We start from the raw sequence: 14,117 nt of genomic DNA on the forward strand, positions 1-14,117 counted from the left end.
CCAGAAAAATAAACATTGGTCCAAAAACCCAAGGAACTTCACAATGAGGTATCACTTCATACCTATTGGTATAGCTATTATCCAAACATGACACACATGCACACACAGAAAATAACTGTTGGTAGGATGGAGAAATTGGAACCCTTCCTTGTGGATTGCTGTTGGAACAGTAAAATAATGCAGCTGCTATGGAAAACACTATGGTGACTCCTCAAAAATTAAGCTTAGAATTAGCATATTATCCAGCAATTTCATTACTGGGTATATACCCCAGAAAGTTAAAAGTAGGGTCTTGAACAGATAGAGGTACACTCATATTCATAACAGTATTTTTCATAATATCCAAAAGTAGAAGTAACCCAAGTGTCCATCAATGGATGATGAATGGATAAACAAAATGTAGAGTATGCATACAATAGAATAATATTATTCAATTTTAATGCTACAACATGGATGAACCTTGAACAAATTATGCCAAATGAAATAAGCCAGTAATCAAAGGAAAAATACCATATGAGCCCACTTATAAGAGGTACCTAGAATAGCCAAATTCATAGAGACAGGAAATAGAATGGTGGTCTGGGGGCTAGGAGGAGCGGGGAAGAAGGAATTGTTGTTTAATGGTTATGGCGTTTTAGTTTTAGAATATGAAAAAGTGCTGAATGTGGATGGTAGTGATAGTTGCACAATATGAATGTACTTATGTGACAGAACAGTATGCCTAAAAGTGGTTAAAATCACAACTTTTTATGTTGTGCATATTTTCGCACAATAAAAAATTAGGAACTTAAGAGGATGAAGGTTTAACATTTTTCTTTTATCTCACATATTTAAGTTCATAAGCTTAGCACTTACCACAGTGTTCTTTCCTTTATTCAGCAATTTGACTGCAACTGGGGTTGCCAATAGTTCAACAAACATTAGCTGAGTCCCTACTGACTAGAAACCAGGCATGGTAGGCCTTAGCAATACATAACAAATTAAATATAGTCCTTGGTTTTAATGAAGGCACGGATTATCATGTTAGATGTGGAGATCAATGATTGCAATTTATATTGCAAATTTAGTGACTTAAAACCACAGACACACATTATGTTACAGAAATACATATGAGATTGTGGTTGAGAGTGCAGATTCTAGAATAAGACTGCCTGAATTTGAATGCTGGATTAGTCACTTGTTACCAGTTGGAAATCTTAAACAAGTTGCTAAAACCATGCCTCACTTTCCTCATCTGTAAAATGAGTGTGATAACACTTTCTACCTCACGGGGTTATTGTGAGGCTTAAATGAGTTTATATTGTAAAGTGCTTAGAATAGTGCCTGGAACACGAATTCTTTTTAACTCTAACCAGCATCAGCATCATGGATAGGACGGAAGTAACAGTAGAATGTAAGACAGAAATTTTATCTTTTTTCTTCACTGCTGGATCTCCAATACCTAGGAGATTACCTGACACATAAACAGTGCTGAAGAAATGTTTTTTATTTTATGATGAGAAAAGTGAGGCTCAGAACAAATACAGAGAAGAGAGTTTGAGGCCTGTGGGATAGGTGGCTTGAGAAAAAATCAAGAAGAAGTAGCACTTCAAAGAATTTGATGGTTGACTCTGTTTTCCTTGTAACAGTGGGGAGCAAGCCTTCCTGATAGAAGGAACAAAACTGCAGTCATGTGGTTGAAACAGCATTGACCATCTGGGGAATAATGATAAGTTTGGTATTGTCATATTGTAAAGGATTAGGTGGGGAATGGCCTGAGAGGAGGCTGGAAAAATAGAGCATTTTCTATTTAAATAATTAGTCATTACTATTTGCCTGACAATGTGCGAGGTGTCAGGATTGAAATGGTGACCATGGCACTATAGTACCCCTCAAGAGCTCATGTGAGAGATCTGAATGCCATGCAACAAGAGTTAGACTTCATGGGGTTAACCATGGAGTCAATGAAGAACCCCAAAAAGATTTTAAGAAAAAATATGACTTGCTTAGAATGTAGTTATAGATAGAACTCTAGGATCAGGTAGAGGATGGGCCAGGCAGGGGCTGGTGTGTCCTGCTCCTGGTGCTGCTTACATGGCCACTCATGATGAGGTTTTGCTCTGACCCAGATAAGAGAGCGTAATGCCCAAACTAAGGTGGTATCAGCAGGGAGAGAGAGGAGAGATACGGATTCTCTATGATTTGGTGACTGAGAGTGAAGAGACAGAAAACCAGATGACTCCCAGTTTTCTGGCTTGGCTATCTAGGTGGAGAGTTGGGACTCCTGACTCCCACTCATTTAAGGAAGAAGATAAAAAAGAATGTAGATTAGAGAGTGAGAGGCAGAGACAAAGTCAGTAATTCAATTTTTGACATATTATGTTTGAGGTATCAAAGGCTTATCTAGATGGAAAAGACCTATACAGCATATGTGTGCACATACACACACACACACACACACACAGACACACATTAATCTGTTGTGTGTATTTATGTGAGTTGGTACTTGGCAGGGTTATTGCTAGAAACAGAGATATGGAAGTAATATAGCACACATTTACTTACCCAACAAATCTATTTATTAATGTCCTTCAATAAACCAAGCTCTGTGTTCAAAGCTAGATATGTGAAGTTCTTGCCAATGGATTGGGGTTAAATATAATGAGAATGGAGACCTATCTCTTAAAATCAAATCACTCCTATCCTACTGTATTAGTTTCCTCTTTCTGTTGTAACAAATTACCACAAATTTAGTGACTTAAAACCACACAGATTCATTATCTTATGATTCTGGAGTTCCTAAATCCAAAATGGGTTTCACTGGGCTAAGCTGTCAGTAGAGCAGATTTCTTCTGGAAGCACTGGAGGAAAATCCTGTTTCATGGCCTTTTCCAGCTTCTAGAGATGACCTGCATTCCTTGGCTCATGCATGGCCTCTTTCTCCATCTTCAAGGCCCAAAGTACAGCATCTTTAAGTTCCTCTTTCTATATGTCTCTGTTTCCATCATCACATCTTTTCTGCCTCTCCCACTGCCATATTTCCTTGATAAGGACTCCTGTGATTATACTGGGCCCATCTGGAAATCCAGGATAATCTCCCCATTTTAAGATTCTTAATTTAGTTACAACCGCAAAGTCCCTGTGCTGTGTTAGATAACACGTTCACAGTTGTGGGGACATGGACATCATTATTCTGTCTTCCACATTTTCTTTTATTTGTAGAGTTCAAGTTCATTTTGAGTTTATTCACCTTTAACCCACTGAGCCACCCAGGCGCCCCGTGAGTTTATTCACCTTTAGTATTTAGATGCCTCTCCCATTTGTTATGATGGCTGCTTATGTAGCTCTACAATCTATAACTAGTCCTTGTTCCCTTGACCTTGAGTAAGGTCATTAAATCTTTCTTCACCTCCCAGGCCAAAGAAATCTCTCTCCTCTGAACTCCTATAATGTTTATCTGTCTTGTTCATTTGCACTAATAATTTACAAGTATAAACTTTCCATTCCAACAAACAGAAATTTACCTCAAATTGGCTTAAAGAATTAAGTGGAAGTTATTGAGTCAGAGAATCCAAAAAAGGATTGAACATGTAATTATGGAGGGTGAAAATGCAGTTAGGAGCAGCCAAAACCAGGGACTTAAAAATTATCTCTCCTTTCTTTGTTGCTACTTCTCTCAGAGTCACTTCCTTTCTCTCCTATGAAGGCTGACTTTGTCCATATGACAAGAACAGAGCCGAGAACAGGGAGTAAGTTGTATACTTTAAAGCTTCTCTTACCAGAATCACAAATCAAAATGGACCTACAGGAAGAAATGTTGCTTCATTTTCCTTTAAGAGTTGTGAAAAAAAAGAGACAAACCAAGAAACAGACATTTAGCTATAGAGATCAAACTGATGGCTACCGGGGGGATGTGGATGGGGATATGGATTAAACAGGGGATGGGCATTAAAGAATATACTTGTTGTGAGCACCAGGTAATGTATGGAAGTGTTGAATCCCTGTATCAGGGGCGCCTGGGTGGCTCAGTGGGTTAAGCCTCTGCCTTCAGCTCGGGTCATGGTCTCAGAGTCCTGGGATGGAGCCCCGCATCGGGCTCTCTGCTCTGCAGGGAGCCTGCTTCCTCCTCTCTCAGCCTGCCTCTCTGCCTACTTGTGATCTCTATCTGTCAAATAAATAAATAAAATCTTTAAAAAAAAAATGAATCCCTGCATCACACACCTGAAACGAATATAACACTGTATGTTAACTAACTGGAATTAAAATAACAACTTAAAAAATTAAATAAAAGAAAGAGTTGTGAAAAAGAAATATAATGCTTCAGTTGTATGTTTAAGAACATCTTGTTTGTTCTAGAAGATGTTTTTGTTCTTTGTTCTAGTCTAAAGGGATATCCAAAATATTGGTCTTAACTCACTTAGTTCCTTAACTATCAACAAAAGTCCTTAACTCTAATTTCACAAGGAAGATAGAAGCTACTAGCATATACTCCCCCAAATGCTTTCTTTCCGTTACATCTACAAATATACCTTTATCTGGACTGTCCCTTTCCTCATAGCCCAGAAAACACTGATAATCACTGTTTGATCTCCATGTACCTGTGCTCTTTGTCTTCCAGTCTCCTCTAGAACCTCAACAAACCATCATTTCCCCTCTCTCTTCCTCTTTCTTCCTCTCTTTTGGTTTCCTTCTGATCTCTGCTCCCTCTCAGCAGCATTTGAAAGTGATATAAACCTTTCTTATCTTAAAAAAGAAAACTCAATAATTTGGACATACTGTTTTATGCAGTGAGCATTGAGTATTTAATCTTACTCCACCTCTCTATAATACTGGATGTTGTTGACCATTCAGTCTTTTTTGAAACTGCCTCCTTTCTTGGTCTACATGATGCATTCCTGAATATATTGACAAATCTCTGGCTGTTCCTTCTCAGTCTAGTTCACAATGCCTCTTTCGTTATCCCCTCTTCTCACTGAAATGTTGGCTTTTTTCAAGAGTTCTTTCTTGGCTCTCTTTTATTCCTTGTCTCTAGGTTCCAGTGGGTGATCTCACTCACACACATGGCTTCAGTTATCCTTTGTACTCTGATGATGACCAACTACAGATCTAGCTCAGATTTCTCAACAGAAGTCCTAAATGCAAGAAACAATGGAATACTATTTTCAAAATATTGAAAGAAAAAAATTAAACCTAATATCTTAAATTATTACTTAAATATTAGAGTGAAGTAAAAATAATGTCAGAAATACTAGGCCTTACATTACCTAGTAACACTCTAAAAACTCTCTTGAAGGAAATTTTCCAACAAGAAACAAAACAAATAAAAAAGAATCAATAAAATGCGGGTGATAAGGATTAAGGAGGGCAATTTTGATGAGCATTGGGTGTTGTATGTAAGTGATGAATCAAAAATTCTAGTCCTGAAACCAATATTATACTGTATGTTAACTAACTAGAATTTAAATAAAAACTTAAGGCATTAAAAAAAATAAGATATGGGAACTAAGGCTAATATATAATTCAGTTAAATTTCTTGCCTAAATAAACAAAGAATAACAACAACAAAACCCTGTCTATTTATAATTTAAACTCTAGAAAATATCAAGAGGCAGGTTGCTGTTGGAGTGCAGAGAAAGATGAAGACCTGCTAAGGCATTTCTGTTAAAAGTGAGAAGGATAAGGGGACTATAGATATTGATAAGCTTTTGAATTCTATTACTATAGGAAACAAATAGATGAATAATAATTATGAATTGGTCTTATTAGGTAGAGATAACCACCAGAAGGCTAAATGTATAATGTCTAATTTTCAAACCAGCTGAGCAAAATTCAGTCTATCTAATGGAAGTTAGGAAAGAAGGGAAACGAAAGAAAAAGGAAATTCATGAAATAGAAAATATAAAAGAAGATGGCAGAAATAATTTTTAACAGATAAACCTTGTGTGAATTCATTAAATTCACTCTTAGTAAGACAGGGACTCTCAACTTAGGTTTTGAAAAGATGCAGTAATATGCTGTCCACAGAGACACATTTTAAATGATAATGTTATAACAATTCCCAAACTACCTGTGTGTAAAAGAAAATGTAATAAAGGTGAGTATTTGCAACAGGTGATGAAAAAGACAAAAGCAGTTGACCCTGCAAGATTTTATTTTGCCTCTTTATAATTTTGCATACTAGCTCACTAGCTCAGATTGTGATCTCTGTCCTCACAGAATTCCTCCTGTCTCTCTCCAGTTTCCTCTCAATATATTCTACAGCACAATCTCTTTATTTTTTTTTCAAAGATTTTATTTATTTATTTTGACAGAGAGAGAGATCACAAGTAGACAGAGAGGCAGGCAGAGAGAGGGGGAAGCAGGTCCCCCACTGAGTAGGGAGCCCAATGCAGGGCTCAATCCCAGGACCCGGAGACCATGACCCAAGCTGAAAGCAGAGGTTCAACCCACTGAGCCACCCAGGGGCTCCAGCACAGTCTCTTTAAATAAAACATGATCTTGTCTTGCCACAGCTATTTTACTATCATTCCCTGATTGCATACAGGAAAAGCACTAGATCTTTGTCATTTTATTTAAGGCCTTCCTTGATTTGTAGCTTAGTTACTTCCTCATTGTCTCCTTATTTCTCAGCCTCTTGCCCTCTCTTCTTTCTGCTTTGGGTATACAGAAACCTTTACATTTACCTAAAGGGAACAGTCTCTCATTTTTATGCCTTTGCCTATTTGGCTTTTTCTGACTGAAATTTCCTTCTTCTCTATTTGTCCTTCAAGACTTAGATGGGTGCCACCTCTTCTGTAATGCTTTCTCCTTTAGCTCCTGTATTTATTTTACTTCATACCACATCACATGAAAAATTACTTTGTCTCTCTCTCTGAGTAAACTGTAAGCCACTGGAAGAGCAGGGACCATGCAATCCCAGCCTCTAGCATGGTACTTGCTATACAGTATAAATTGTGCTCAATGAATAAATGAATCCAAGTCAGCAAGTATATTCCAGGTGCTGGATGGTACTAGACTCAGACCAGTAGGTAAGGATAAAAAATTAGGAAATAGGTTCTGTGTATCAAGGTTACAATGAATGGTTTATTCAACTCAAAAAAGAGGATTGAGATAAATTACGTTCTGAAATATTAATTGTATGAATGTTCTAGGCATACTCTTTGGTTGCATGTGACAGAAAGCCAACTCAAATAAGTTAGTTATATATATTTATATATAAAAGAATATTAGGCACATTTCACATAGTGTTGCAAAGGTGAGGTTGCCCCTAAGAGCTCAGATTCATGGGGAAACTAGGAATATGAATGTAGCCAGGCTTTTGCCCATCTCTTGTTCTACTGGCATCATCACCCCAGAGAAACTTCCCCTTTCAGCAGGAAAAAATGGACAGAGACTAGTCCTGAGCCTCAGAATACATAGCTTTGGGTCAGAGAGACAATGATCTTCTTCCCTAGTTCCAGTTCAAAGAAATGCTGGAGAAGGGCTCTGATAAGCTTGTTCTGAGTCAAGTGCTTATACTGGGTGAATCAACAACAGCAAGGATGGCAGGGGCAGACAGTAAAGATATGAGCAGTCTGGGGCAGTCTCAATCCTTGCCACTCAAACTCAGGTCCTGAAGTATCATCTGAAGGTTGTTAGAAATGAAGAATCTTGGGCCCTCAATCCACTGAACCATAATCTGCATTTTAGCTACCTCCCTAACTGATTAGTCAAATTTGAGAATCACAGGACCCATTAACTAGCAACAATTATTCTCTCTTTCTTCTGAGGCTGGGAAAATTAGTACCGATTTTAAATTGTTGGAGGTATTTCAAGGAGATGTCTGTGAGATGATCCCACGTATTTGAACATAACATACAGTATTTTGAAAAGTTTTGGACTTTTCTTTTACGGGGGCAAATTTTATAGAGAAATATTATTCACTATTTTTCTCTGGGATAGTTTACCACATATGCGAAGAAATAGACATTTCAGCCTCCTTTACTGTTCCATCATTTTTATAGCAAGCTTACCAACTGTTATCTTACATCCCATAGACTAATGACTGTCTCCTGAAAATAGTGATTTCTATACCAGTGACCTGTTTTCTCCTTGGGCCCCACTCCTACTGTTTTCCCCAGATGGTCCTGGGGAAAGGTCCAGACTTTTGAGGGGATTCATTTGTATACAAATGAATGTATACAAATGATGGTCCAGATGATTAAACATTATGGGCATTGATCATGGTGACTCCTAGAATGGTCCTGTGGTGGTATGAACATTCTTTCTGGACTTGTTTAACAGTGACCTATGTCAACCAGTCAACAAGTGTGAGACTCTGGGTCCTCAGTACTCAGGGCTGTGTCTAGTGATATAGAGGCTCCTTTTGGGAGGAATAAAAGGGAAGAATTCATTTGTACATTAAGCTAATAACAGCTCGTTGAATTTACCAATCTTCTAGTGCATTCCAGATGAGGTCTAAAAAATGCTTTTTGAACAAATAATTTTTTCTTTGATTGGGTAGAGCAAGAAACATTTCTAGGAATTGACCATTTTCTTTATCATTTCTGCATATCAGGATTGCGTCTTGGGTACTAGTCAAAATAAGCATCAATTAAAAGTTCCCAAATGATTAAAGACAATTCCTGAGGAACACTGACTTTTTACAGAGAGTTATTTATGTCACTTATTGTCAGTGAATTTAATCAAAATATGATAGATTTTTTCCATTAGACCTATTTTTTTAGTTGATGATTTAAATAATTTTAGATGGCTTTTTTTTTTTTTTTTTTTTTTTTTTTTTTTGCTTTTTCAAGCAGAGAACTGCTAAATCCTTATCACCATGGGCTAGCTGGTAAGAAAGCCTAATGAGTCTTTGAATCAGAATCCTGAAAATGGTTTTAGATGGTTTTAGTTCTCTGTTAAAACTGTAAAGTATCTAAAACCATTTTCAGGATTCTGATTCAAAGACTCATTAGGCTTTCTTACCAGCTAGCCCATGGTGATAAGGATTTAGCACAATGCTAGGTCTCCCGATTTAAGAATTCTATCTAATTTTTTTTTGAGAGAGAGAGAGAAAGAAGGTGCATGAGTTGGTGAGGAGGGGCAGAGGAAGAGGGAGAGAGAGTATTTTAAGCAAAGCTGCATCCCTAGCATGGAGTCCCACATGGGGCTTGATCTCTCAATCCTGAGATCATGAGCTGAGCAGAAACCAAGAATCTGATGCTTAACTGACTAAGGCACCTAGGTTCCCCAAGAAATATATCTATTAAGATAACTCTATTTAATAACTGTTTATGGAGTGGCAGGAGGGCTAATCAGGCTAGTTTTAAATGCAGACTTTTGAGGGGATTCATTTGTATACAAAGATAAATGGGATATTGAGAGTTTTTCTAGGTAACAAAATAAGCTTCTGAACTGCAGTAAATGAGCAATTTTGTATCTGCCTTCTCCAGTTTTCATGCCTTGTGCAATTGGCTATAAAGCCACCAAATGCTCTGTGCCACTTTAGGAAGACATTGTTCAAACCTGTGGAAGGGAAGCTAGTTCTGTTGGATGCATCCCAAATGATACTATTTTTATTATTTGTGTGCCATTGAATCTATGATTTATAGGACACTTCATGGAGAGTAAGAAGTGGAAGATAAAGGAACCATATTGCAACAGACAGACTGAAGAAATAGATACCATTGAGCTTGGTTGAGTTATATATGTGACCTGAAATCACACTGACCTGGATTATGCCACCGGTACAGTAATTTTGTCATATGGTTTGTCCTATATTGAATCATTTCTCTTTCATTTTCTGAAGGCATGGTTGTATGATTTCCAAAGCAATACCTCTCCTTTTGATTTATAATGAAACTAGAGTAGCCAAGAACCTTCTCCATTTGATCCAAATATTTACTGAAAGGCAACTGAATCATTTCTTGCTCAGGAAGTTAAGTCCCTGAGAGAACTTGGAACCAGTCTGACTTCAGATGAAGGATAATGCAAGAATAATAACTCATAAAGTGCAAAATTCAATACAGATTAAGGAACCAATGCATAATTAGTTTTGCTGGGAACTTTTTCAATCCAAATCAGATTCTGAAACTATCTGGGGAATGATTTCCTAAGGTCTGGAATGGAAAACACCCTGGTTGGCAGATGCTTTAGGTTGTGGTATAGGCAGTGCCAGCCAATCTGATATTCCTTGCTATTATTTGTAGGGTATATTATAACCTTAATGATCTGTAATCAATCAGGAATAATGTCATTGAAACTTCCAGATAACTAAAGCCTAATTCATATAGCTCGAAAACTTAGTTTTAACTATTTTCATGCCTGTCTTTCTAAAAGAGAATACATTGAGTAGGATGTGTTGAAGATAGTTTAGGTAATATAATTGGACCTGAGTGAGTGCATATGGCAAGAGTCTTTATGAATATCCTCCAGTAGGCGTTAAGATAAGTCTTTATCAAAAGGGAAAGATTTTATTGAGGTACACACATATTTTTACAGAGGGAAGTGACATATTTTCAGTTATTTTTAGTAAGCAATATCAAATAAATTCATATGGTAATCAGTAATGGGGCAAAGGAGTGGAGAAAACTCATTTCCTTGACATCTTCTCTGAATGGTTGGGCTTGCCTCTGTGTGGCATCTTCTAGTTAATGTTAGAATTTGTTTAGCTGCAAACTTGAGATCATCATTCTCTAAATCAACCTTTGAAGTCTCCTCTGGAGACCAATACAATATTCTTGGAAGTTTGCTTATCTTCGTAGAGGTGTGTGGTGACCCAGGTATCTTTAACATGGCACCGTGGCCCCTGAAGGCACTACTGAGATGTCCTTATGCGGCAGAGTTTTAAATTCTCCATTTTTCTCATTTCTGGTTCTGTTCTGTCTTCCTAGTGCTTATTCTTTGTTGTCATTTTGAATTTCTAAGATCACTCTTCTGGTTTTTTTTTCCCTCAATGTTTTGGCTTTTGTACTGTGTAGATTTTTTTTATGTCTAAAATCTTTGCTCTGATTGTAAGTAATATTTATTATTAAAAATTGGAAAAAAATTATAAGGTTTAAAGAAGGAAATTTTAATCACATTCTATTTTATAAATACATATACCCTTTTTTGTTAAACTATTAAGACTATACTATACTTTCAATTTTGTAAACATTTAAAAACTGGACATACTATAAGCATTCTACAAAAGATTATTTTGGGTTTTCTATTCTGTTTCATTGATCTATGTGTCTGTTTTTGTGACAGTACCATACTGTCTTGATGGCTACAGCTTTATATTAGAGCTTGAAGTCTAGGATCATGATGCTTCCAGCTTTGCTTTTCTTTTTCAGGATTGCTTTGGCTATTCAGGTTCCACACAAATTTTAGGATTATTTGTTCTAGCTCTGTGAAAGTTGCTGGTGGTATTTGGAATAAGGATGAAGATGAAGGAAGTAATGAGGTAACTAATATTGCCTTAGTGATTCCTCTGTGCCAGGTCCTGCTCTAACCACTCTATTTGTGTTTGTTCAATTAATCTTCTATCACCAGTCCTGTGATAGGACTTATTATCTCCATTACAGATAAAGAAGCTATAGTACAGAGAAATAAGTAACATGCCTAATATTCCATAACTAGTGAGTGGTTATATACATATATTTAAATTGACATTCATTTTCTTATGTCAAAATATTTTATAAATCCCATTTAAAATGATTGAATACAATTTCACCACATGAATACATCATACTTTACTATTATTGTTAGACATTGAAATTGATTTTCAGTTTGGGTATCATTAAGATAATGCTGCTATAAATATCTTTATTGGCACTTTTAGTTATTTCCTCATGACAGATACCTGGACATAAACTGATGTGTCAGGAGGTGAAGATATTTGTGACCTTTGACATTGCCAGTTGCTTTCTAGAAAGACAGTGCCCAGGTATAATTTATAATTCACAAGGTAGTATCTGAGAGTATACACCTCATTGCATTTTATAAATATTAGCATTTAAAAACATCTTGTTAGTTTTAAAAGTAAAAATAGTGTTCCATATATTTTTAATTTAGTAGTATGGATTTTGTTGTTGCTGTTACCAGTCAGTGGGATTGCTCACAGCACATAGAAAATTAGGTCTAGAACATACCCTTATTCCCAGTTGTGGAAATTGAATGGAACAATCAATCCTGTACGGTAAGGTAGCAAATTTGGATGACACTCAATTCGAAAGTTAATAGCTGTGTTGAGAACAGTTTCTTGTAATATGAGCCTACAGAGTTTTCCTCCTATTTCCTGGTTCCTGTATATAATATAAGTGTAGATAAGGAAGGTACACAGGACGCTGAATTAAAAATAAAATGTGTTTCCATATGGAGCCTTGGCTACATGATTAAAAAATTAGGTCTATAAGGAGAACACTTAAAAATTATTTTCTGAAAAAAAATGTATGAAAAACTGGTTAACATGAGATTTTAGTTATGTCGGACAAAATAGTTCCTTGTACTATTATTCTAGAAACGTTACTAATCATCTTGGGTCAGTTGGTTTAGTTCCACCTGTCTGCAAACAGACCTGACTAATGTAAAGATGGATCTATGAAACAATAAGGATGATTCAAAATATCAGAACTGCCTGAGTTCAAAATGCTGACTTTGTCACTATCTGTGTGACCATACTCAATTTGTTGGACCACTCTGCCTCTGCGTCCTCATTTGTAAAATGTGGATAATAATATTACCAACCTCATAAACTTTCTGGGAAGACAATGCGATAACAGAGCAGAAGCTCTTAGAACAGTACCTGGCACATGGTAAATGTTTGCTCTTCTCATTATTACTACTAAATAACAATAAGTATTCTTGTTATTCTTATTATTCTGTGTGTTCTAATTATTTATTACTACTAAGGAAAGTCACTTGCCTCCTCTCTCTTCATCAAGCTAATGCTTTATGCATAACAATAGTATCATTGCCACTATGTTGCTGGGGCCAGTCTGCCAATGAATCAACCTGGAAGTTCTTGGCTATGGGGAAAAGAATGTCTGAAAATATGAGGCTTGTATAGTGTTGATCCAGTTCACACAACTAAGTGTCTGTTTCATGAGGGACTAAGGTAAACTGATTGAAGAGGCTGGTGTCCAGATTTCAAAACCAATTGTTTCAGGCAGCTTACTGAACTCCAAGCCTTAGTTGCCCATCTATATAACTAACTTTCTTTCTTTCTTTCTTTCTTTCTTTCTTTCTTTCTTTCTTTCTTTCTTTCTTTCGAGAGAAAGAGAGAGAGTATTAGTAGTGTGGGAGTAGAGGGGCAGAGGAAAAGGGAGAGAGAGAATCTTAAGCATGCCCAGTACAGAGCCCAGTAAGAGCTCCATATCACCATCCTGAGATCATGACCTGAGCCAAAATCAAGAGTCAGGTGTCTAGCTGACTAAACCAACTATAACCTTTTAATGTGACATTTCTTCCCTATAGAGTTCCCTGCTCTGGCTCTTTGATAATCGTATCTCCTCCAGGTTTGGCTTCACAGGCCTGATCTGTGTAGTCACAAATGGCCCTCTATTCAGAAATGTCCTGTGCTTGGTTTAATGCTTTGCTGTCATTGTCTTGAAATTCTCATTAATTTTGTCTTTGAGCTTGTGTTTTGTAAATGAAGCCATGCATTTAAGTAGAGGAAATAGATGCACTATGAGCATGTACCATTCCTCACAACCCAGTTTGCATAAAGCATTCATGATATCCCACAAACACAGAATTCTGAGTGGACCCACAATGCACTGGAGTTCAATGAGACTCAAAGTGAGTACCAGGTGAACATGTTATGTCTACAATCGAGTAGGTGTCTCCCTGACAGCTCTGAGAGTCTGAGCTTACAGTTCAACCCAGAACTTTCTTTGAACAAGAAAAAAGGCATCGATAATCTAAGAAATACAAACAATGAAGAAATTGTATTGTATTTTTTTGTTTGTTTTTACTTCCCTTTGTTAGCTAACTACTTATGTTGAAAATGATGGTATAGAAGGAAAGGGAAAAATAGGGCCACCCATAGTTCCTTCTCCTTACAAGGAAGTTAAAGGTAAAGCACATTTAATAAGATGTGAAATTAAAAAAAAAAACAAACAAAAAACAAAACTTGAGTTGGTTTTGTGCACTGTTTTCACCATTCTGGCAAGAAT

This window comes from Mustela erminea, chromosome 10, assembly GCF_009829155.1.
Source record: "Mustela erminea isolate mMusErm1 chromosome 10, mMusErm1.Pri, whole genome shotgun sequence".
Taxonomy (NCBI): Eukaryota; Metazoa; Chordata; class Mammalia; order Carnivora; family Mustelidae; genus Mustela; species Mustela erminea.